We start from the raw sequence: 7,740 nt of genomic DNA, 5'->3' as shown, positions 1-7,740 counted from the left end.
AAAAATCAAGTATTTCAAGGTCTTTTCCTTCACTTGTCTAGCATCCTGAGTTCAGAATATCTCTTGTCTGGGATTTGACAAATTATCTAATTGTAACAGCTATTTAAACTATCAAAATAAAAATAATACCATCAATGTCTAAGTCAAAATTGTGGCATTTAACAACACTGCTCTGTAGAAAAGAATGTTTCTGAGGAAGAAAGAATCATGCAACAAAAAATTTAAATGGTATAGCAAATTACTTACATAATTTCAAACATCTCATTGAGGTTCTTTGTATATTCAGTGGAAAAACGGATGTTCCTCCAGTGATGGTGATTTAGATATTAGGGTAAATTACTCCTTCCATCATTCACAGGGAGTTTCTACTGCATCTATGTTTTTTCATCTAAAGTTAGGTGAGCTGAAGTAGACTTCTAGGGAGTAAAGCAATGCACAGACTGAAGAGAGTTAGACTTATTCCTGGGGTTTTTTTGCTAAGTTCCCAGGTAATTTGAGTTTGAATTCAGCCTGTGCTTCAGTTCCACCTGTTCACTAATGGAGGGTGCTGCTTTCCCTTTCTACACCTTGACAGGTGTTGTAAGGCTGAGCTACAGCTCTTATAATGATAATGCTTAATTGGTACCTAGAAAAACTACTCCAGGAGGTGCAGGAAAAAAAGAAATGATACCTACCTTGCAAAAACTGGATATGTTTGCTGATGTGTTTGTAATTGCACTTCCTCCTGTATTTCCTCATCTGTTTCTGTGGAAGTTCTCCACTTTCATGAGAGACTTTTTACTGAGGGCTTGGGAAAAATGACACCATCAGGTTGTTACTGGGTGATCAAAAGCCAGTCTATAACAAGAATTCTACAAAAGCACATACAAGTTCAACAAAACTATTTTAGGATGTTAGAATGTATTATTTGTAAAATAACTGTGCTGTGTGTAATAGGTACACATGGGTGAAGAAGAAGCCCAGCCCAGAAGAGATTTCAGCCCAAATGAAGTTTTCCACTGTTTCACATAAAAACAGGATTGAAGTACAAAGATGTGACTTGCTCAAAGATGAGAAACCTTTGGGAGATCAAGAAAGTGAAGCAAGATCTACTGAGCTGGTCCTTGTTGAGTGTCATAACCACAAAGCTCTCCTTCCTCCCCATCTTGTTGCTCACTCTAGTTTCTCTTTTGTTTCTTTGTAAATTTAGTCCTTTCCTCTCTTTTACAAGAAGTCATTATTTAAAAAATGTGAGATGTAAAGATCTTTCTCCTCCCCTGATTTACTCCTTCCCTTAACAAACCATATCTCTAAAATTAACTACTTCTTAATTACATTCTATACCATAAAAGATGTACCTTAAATCCCTTTTCTATGCTTTATACTGGTCTATACTTCCTGCTTTGTTTTTAGGTTATAAACAAATGGGGTAGTCTGAATCTTTCTGGACCAGCTTTTCTTCTCAGATTAGTCTAAGAAAACCATATGTTAGTGCATGGGGAAATGGCAATTCCCCACGAGAGAAGCAATTCCTTAAAAATCACCTACACAGCGGAAACTCTTCTTGTTGCAGGACTAGCAATTGGTGATCTTTAATTCAATGAAGGCTGTGCACACAACTGACATATAAAGAAATTCTTTCCTCAGTGTTTGGGGACCTGACTCTAACTCTTAGTCATACTGATGAATACTGAGTCACCCAAGGACCACTTCTAGTCAAACAAGGTATTACTCACACAGATGGTCCCCAACACAACTGAGGACTAGAAATTTGTACCTAATGTGTTAATGACTAGGAACTAGCCTAAGCATGGTTTTACCATACTTTGGGTCCATCCTAAAAAAACCTCATGTTTAAACTCTTACTTCAAAGGGCTCACTCCTTTTTAACTCTCAAGGTCTGTGAGAGTTAACTGAAAACATATACATTTCTTAAGAAAAATCCTCCTGGGTTATTCCTCAACAACTGCTGTCATAGGTGAACTACAACCTATATGACAGCAGCTGACTAAACAAACCAAGTTTCTTGGTTTGTCTGGGCTTTTTCTGAATTTGCTTTGTGTGTGCAGTAAGCTGCTCCCACTGAAATGTTTTACTTCTCAAGTCCAGTAGGTAAAAATATATCTTACAGTGCAGAGAAAATTGGGTGGTAGATAAGGGTGAGCTTGAAGGAACATTTTCAAGGAGGACAATAAAAGAGTTCAGCAGAGATCATTTCAGCACTGCAGCTACCACATTACTCAGTTCAAAGGAGAGTCATGTCAGTGGCACATGCTACAAGCTTTCACAGCCATGTGAAATCAATCATGTGTGCTTCATTGCTTAAACTCCAGGCCAGAGTCTGTCATTGTGAGCTGGAAAAATGGAAAAGATCACTATAAGACCATGACAACATCTAGTTTATTTCTTTTGGGGTTGGTTGACATGGTCCCTGTGGGAAGAGAAAGATGAGATAACCTAGTCACAAAGAAGTCTTTTGCTGTAAGAAAACAGCTACATACAAGATCATTTGTATTTGAAGATTTGGTTATGTACAGCGTCAGAGGGATTACTGTTCCCTGTATAGAACCTAATAAATCTACTTCATTCCTCCCCCTTCCACTTCTCTCTCCTAAAAATATTCTTGGTAACTGACACTATTTTGTTTGTCTGTTAGCAAAGGTCAACAGACAAGCTGACAATTAGATTGAATAGAATTACTTTCTGTTTACGCTAGATAAACTGGCCAGTGCTAACAACAGGTGGCCACAGTACCTGTGGATGAGGGAAACCTTATGCTGGAGCACAACCCTAAGAAGCTGTGCTAAACCATTGTTTCAAACTCCAGCCTAGGCAGCAGCTGGCATGGTCAAACTGGGATTAGGCAAACGTGAATGAACTCAGTTGCAGCAGGAAGTGACTGTTCACCTGTGCTTGTCACTGTGACACAAAATATAAGAATGATCTTGCCAGCTCAAACCTAAGTCCACCAAGCCCACTGTCCCTCTCCAACAGTGGCAGTGGCGCATCTCAAAACATCCATCTTTTCTCCAGCAGTGAGAAGTGCAGGGACTCTCTGAGCCAGAGGAGCTCTGTTTGAATTTCAGTACAGTGCCATTTGCAGGTAGAGGTAATGTGCTGTGCATATTTAAATGCAAACTAAACAATTTGGGGATGCAAGGGGCCAAAAGGGCAAGGTATTGTGGTAAAAACCTGGAATTATCACAAGTAGTTTCTCTCAGACAGCATCCAGATGCTACCTTAGACGTGCTGGTTTTTAGAAATGCACATGGTCAGGGTATCCAGAAAGAAAGTGCTTATAGGACAGGCAAATTGAGTGTGGTAAGGATCTTATCTGTCCATCTGCTTATTTAAAGACAGCTAATGAATTTCAGTCTCCTAAACTGCCTTAGCTAGGTATTTGTAGCACACTGGCATTGATGGCATTTGACTGCAATTTGGGAATTCATAAACCACAGTGCAGGTGTTTCAGGTCTGGCATTTTCCTTGCTCAGACACATCCCTTCCCCTGGCCACCTTAGATCCCAGTAGTGGTAGGCACAGCTCAGCACTCACAAAGAGCTGCCTCTGGCTGGTTCCCAGCAAATCCACAGAGCTGGGACTGACTAGGGCTCAGCTCCTGAATCTTTCCTTTGTCACCTCTCCTTTTTCTGAGTGATGGTTGTATTTTGATGTGTTTGTATTATTTTTGATGGTTGTATTACGAAGCACTTGCCATTGGTTCATGTTCAGAGCAGCATGATTCTTTTCTCCCTAACACTTTGGTGACACTTGCTTAGCTTGTCATGCCAATAAAGCCTCATTTTAACTGAACTCGAATAGCACTAACAAGATGCGGAGGAGGAAGTTAGCAGTGCCTATTACAATGAGTCTTTGGAAGGAAAGAGAGAGGAAGAAATTCACTCTTCAAAATTGTACATCACACCGAATTGTATGAAAGCGTTAACTACTACCTCTTGCAGGGATACAGCTGTGATTTTAATGATAAGCGTTATGTGGGTACAAATTCAACATGGACTAAAACAAAATTATGTCTATGGAACAAGAATGAAAAAAAAAGTAGAAAATAAAGACTACAAGCATTGACAAAGCCAGCTGTGGACCACCAGCCTTAAAGAGCACTTGACTTGTGATTCCAGTCTTTAGATAGTTTAAACTCGAAGCCTACTCCTCCACGAAGACATGCCAGGGCTTGTAGCTGTACTAATTAAATACATTAGGTGAAGGTTTCTGATATGATAATCAACAACAAAACGGCAGCTTTAGCATTTAAACCATCTAAATGAGGTGTTAGAACAGAAGGCCTTTGAGGTGAATGGGGAAAGTTTATACACGCTGCTATTGTTCCAGCCCGTCTGGCTCGCCTCTCGAAACAACAGCACGGTGATTACCTTAACAGCCACGTAGAAAAGAAGTTGAATTCCTGGGCTGGTTTTTTTCTCCACACCCTTGACGTTTTCAGATGCTAGGAAATGTAAGGACAATGAGAAAAATTAACTGAGATTGAAGGTATCGGGAGAGAGAACAAAACTCATTGAATCACCAATGTATGCAGATTTGGGTGTGCCTGTAAGTTATTTGAAGGTTCAGTCTATTTAGACACTGGGGGAGTAAATGGATATTGCGTTTTTAATGGCTCATTACCTTGTTTTTGTCTTTTTTCTTCCTTTTCCCCTACAGAACAAAACGCTCTTTTTCCAACACGATGGCCTATCGGGCGCTCATCAGTGTGATTAATCAGCCTGTATTTGCACAGGACTCTGAAGACAGAGGAGGCTGGTAGAAGTCCTGCGGGTTATTACTGCCCAAATAAAACTACTCAAATTCCACTTCCTTACTAAGCTAGTCTTGCAAACAACTGCCAGCAAGTAAGCAACTGAAGACATAAGTACATCATTCTCCTCAAATATTATTTTCAGAACCACGTTAGGACCATTTAAATGCACGTAACTCTCAAGGGAGGCTGAGCAGGCACCAGTGGTACAGTCCCACACGAGGCACTGCTATATACAAGCATCAGCCAAGACACCATGCATAACTTACTTTTCCACCAGCAGCACGGGAAGCAGGCTTATTTTTCATGCAGTTCGCAGTGCTAAACACGGGAAAAGGTTCAGTGGAATAAATGCTTCCTCTTATTTTTCTGTGAGACCACCTCATCCTAGTCTGAAAGGCAAATGGCCAACCCGGTGTAAGATAAAGCTGCTGACACTGGTCTCCAGGTCTTCTGCACCACTTTTGATTGTAGCCAAATGCCAACATCTCCATCCAAAGATTTTTAACTCTCTGGCAAATTCGGGGCCCCACCTGAAGTCCACAGAAGATTCTGATTAACTTCATTTGCAGCCTATAGAGAAGCAACGTTTGGCCTTATTTTAGTTGTGCAATCAATTTTATTGTGCTATTAAGTTATTTGTTGTAGAATTTGCCATCAATCAAAACACAAAGTACAATTCTGTATGGCTAGCCCTTGCAGAGATATAAATGCTTTGATGTTAGACATCAATTTTGTTCAGCATTAATAAAAAATATTTACTTGTGTACTTTGCCCAGCCAGTGTGTAGATGTCAGACCATGGAAAATGTTAAGGGTGTCTCCCAGAATAATTGTTCCCTTTAGATATTCTGTTGTTTGTGTGGGTTTGTTTATTGTGTGTTTTTAATTAATTGACTGACCTAAAGCAAGCAGTTGAGTACTAAAAAAAATCAAAAAACCCAACCAAAAAAACCCCAAAACCAAAAAATTATGTGCTATCCCTAGAAAGGAAGAAGGGGATTTATTTAGGCCATTGAAGACCTCAGTGCAAGCAAGAAACCAGTCAATTAACAGGCTTACCTGTGTCCTTCAGGAATTGCTCTTGGAGAAAGTTTGGTTGAACTCTTTGGTCCTTATGGTTAATATGGAAAAACCAGATCTCTGTATCCATACATGGTGCAACTGAAGTCATCAAGACTGTACGTAACTCTTTGTCAGATGCAGATTACTCTGTGAACTATTTTCATAGTGAACTCTCTTATCTGACCCTAATTTTAGATTGGTCTCTTTAGTCACCCATTCTGCAAAACCTGAACCAAAACAACAGTACTGGGGCTAAATCCTTCAGAAGAGCCTCAGGAAAGCTGAAGTACTGGTTCATTCCTGAAAGCAGCAAAAATAATTTTCAGGCTCTGGTGAAAAAAACTATTGCTAATAACCAGAACAGCACAATTATTTGTACAGATTTGATACTAATGTAATTGTGCTATGCCCGACTTTCTGGACAGAAAGTGTGAGAGATTAGGCTCATTATCTTTTTGTAAGTAGATATATTTAATATAAGTGTGAAAAAATGGAAGAAATAACTGATGTAACATAGACAGTGACTAGTTCTACAATTGCTAATGACAATTACATATCTTCAGTTGAGAGGAGAAGGTATTTCAAAAGCATTTTCCTCCCTAATTTTCATACTTGATAGGAATGTTATTTTGCCAGGCTGCAGCCACAGCTCTGTCAAGAAACAGTCTGAACACAAGAGTGCCAGTCAGAGAGTGAACATTTCAAATCTACCTTTCCAAAGGAAAACTTCCAGCGAGAGCTAGTGAAGCCATCTGGGTGAGTAACCCCTTGAGGAACTTGTGATTTGCTGGAAGGAGTGGGAAAATAGGGTGCTGTTGTCTGCTCTTGGTAATACCTCCTGGGCCAGAAGTGCCATGGTTCCCAAGGAAGCTGTGGACCACAGTTTCGTCTGCTGCCAGGCAGGACCTTAGGGCTTCAGTCCCAGTTGCTGCTAACAGCAGTTGTTCCAGAAAAACAATTTTCTAGAGAAAGTGTGAACAGCTAAGGATGTGCTGCATCCCAGTTATGAGGTTTGACGGGCCATTGGGAGGACAATATCCACCTTCTTGCACCTAGACTTCCTATCTCCTTCTTCCTTGTGGTTTGTTTCCCACAACTCTAATGAAAACAAAAACCCCACCACAAAGCCTAGATAGCTGTCTCGCTAACCCAGGTAATCCAAGAAGACTCCAGAAACTGAGACTTGAGAAAAATCAAAAGAAAGGAAAGCCATTTCCTTCAACTTTACTGATGATGGGTTTTTTTTCTAAATTTGAAGAGCATGGAAGAAAGATGTTTTTATTGTTTGTTTCAATGTGACAAAACACCCTTTCATTTTCTTCCCTATTACTGGGAGAAAATGAGTCGTTAGCTTATTACACTGACACCAGAGACAATATTTTTTATGTGCTGATTTAGGGCTTCCACCTTTTCTTATTTACAGACATTTGCTTCTAAAAATGTCCAGCTGAGGCTGTAGCTACAGCCCTTTACATCACACATCTATCTGGGGGAGTGTGAGACACAAGGTGTTCACAGCTATCAGGCCTAAGACCTGAAGCAAAACTGTACCTGTTCCTATTCCCACTCACCTGTACATCCACTGGTTGAGGATGTTCTGTCAAGAGGAATTTGCCTATCTGAAGAAGACATGTATTTTAACGCCTTTATGGAAGCCAGTGTTGATGCTGTCAGAAGAGGCAGGAGCAGTGAGTAATTTTCACTCTGACAAAAAGCCCAAAATCGAGTTGTGAACCACCCAGTCACCACCAAAGGGAGCTGCTGGGGGTTGCTGGTGAGGCAAAGAGGGAGAACGTGGGAGTTTGTTCAGTTTTGACAAAGGTGGGCTAGAATTACCCCGGAAATCGTGACTCAGATGTTTTCATGGCCCCAGCTTGCATTACTCCCAGGAAACTCTCTGATGCCAAAGTCACAGTTTAGTTA

The 7,740-nt window shown here is 40.4% G+C and overlaps 1 long non-coding RNA gene across 1 annotated transcript; it reads right to left on the bottom strand.

Annotated features, from left to right (window-relative positions):
- Positions 1-678: 678 nt before the first annotated feature.
- LOC108446191 lies at positions 679-6,056 on the bottom strand. Its single transcript, XR_001861312.1, has 3 exons — positions 5,023-6,056; positions 4,371-4,444; positions 679-787 (listed from the first exon to the last, which is right to left on the bottom strand). It is a non-coding gene; the product is annotated as an uncharacterized LOC108446191 (long non-coding RNA).
- Between the last annotated feature and the right edge of the window lie 1,684 nt (positions 6,057-7,740).

The sequence above is a fragment of the Corvus brachyrhynchos genome, unplaced genomic scaffold (assembly GCF_000691975.1).
Source record: "Corvus brachyrhynchos isolate BGI_N302 unplaced genomic scaffold, ASM69197v1 scaffold53, whole genome shotgun sequence".
In the NCBI taxonomy this organism is placed as follows: Eukaryota; Metazoa; Chordata; class Aves; order Passeriformes; family Corvidae; genus Corvus; species Corvus brachyrhynchos.
Note: the sequence above shows the minus strand (reverse complement) of the source record. Positions and strands in the feature narration are given on the sequence as shown.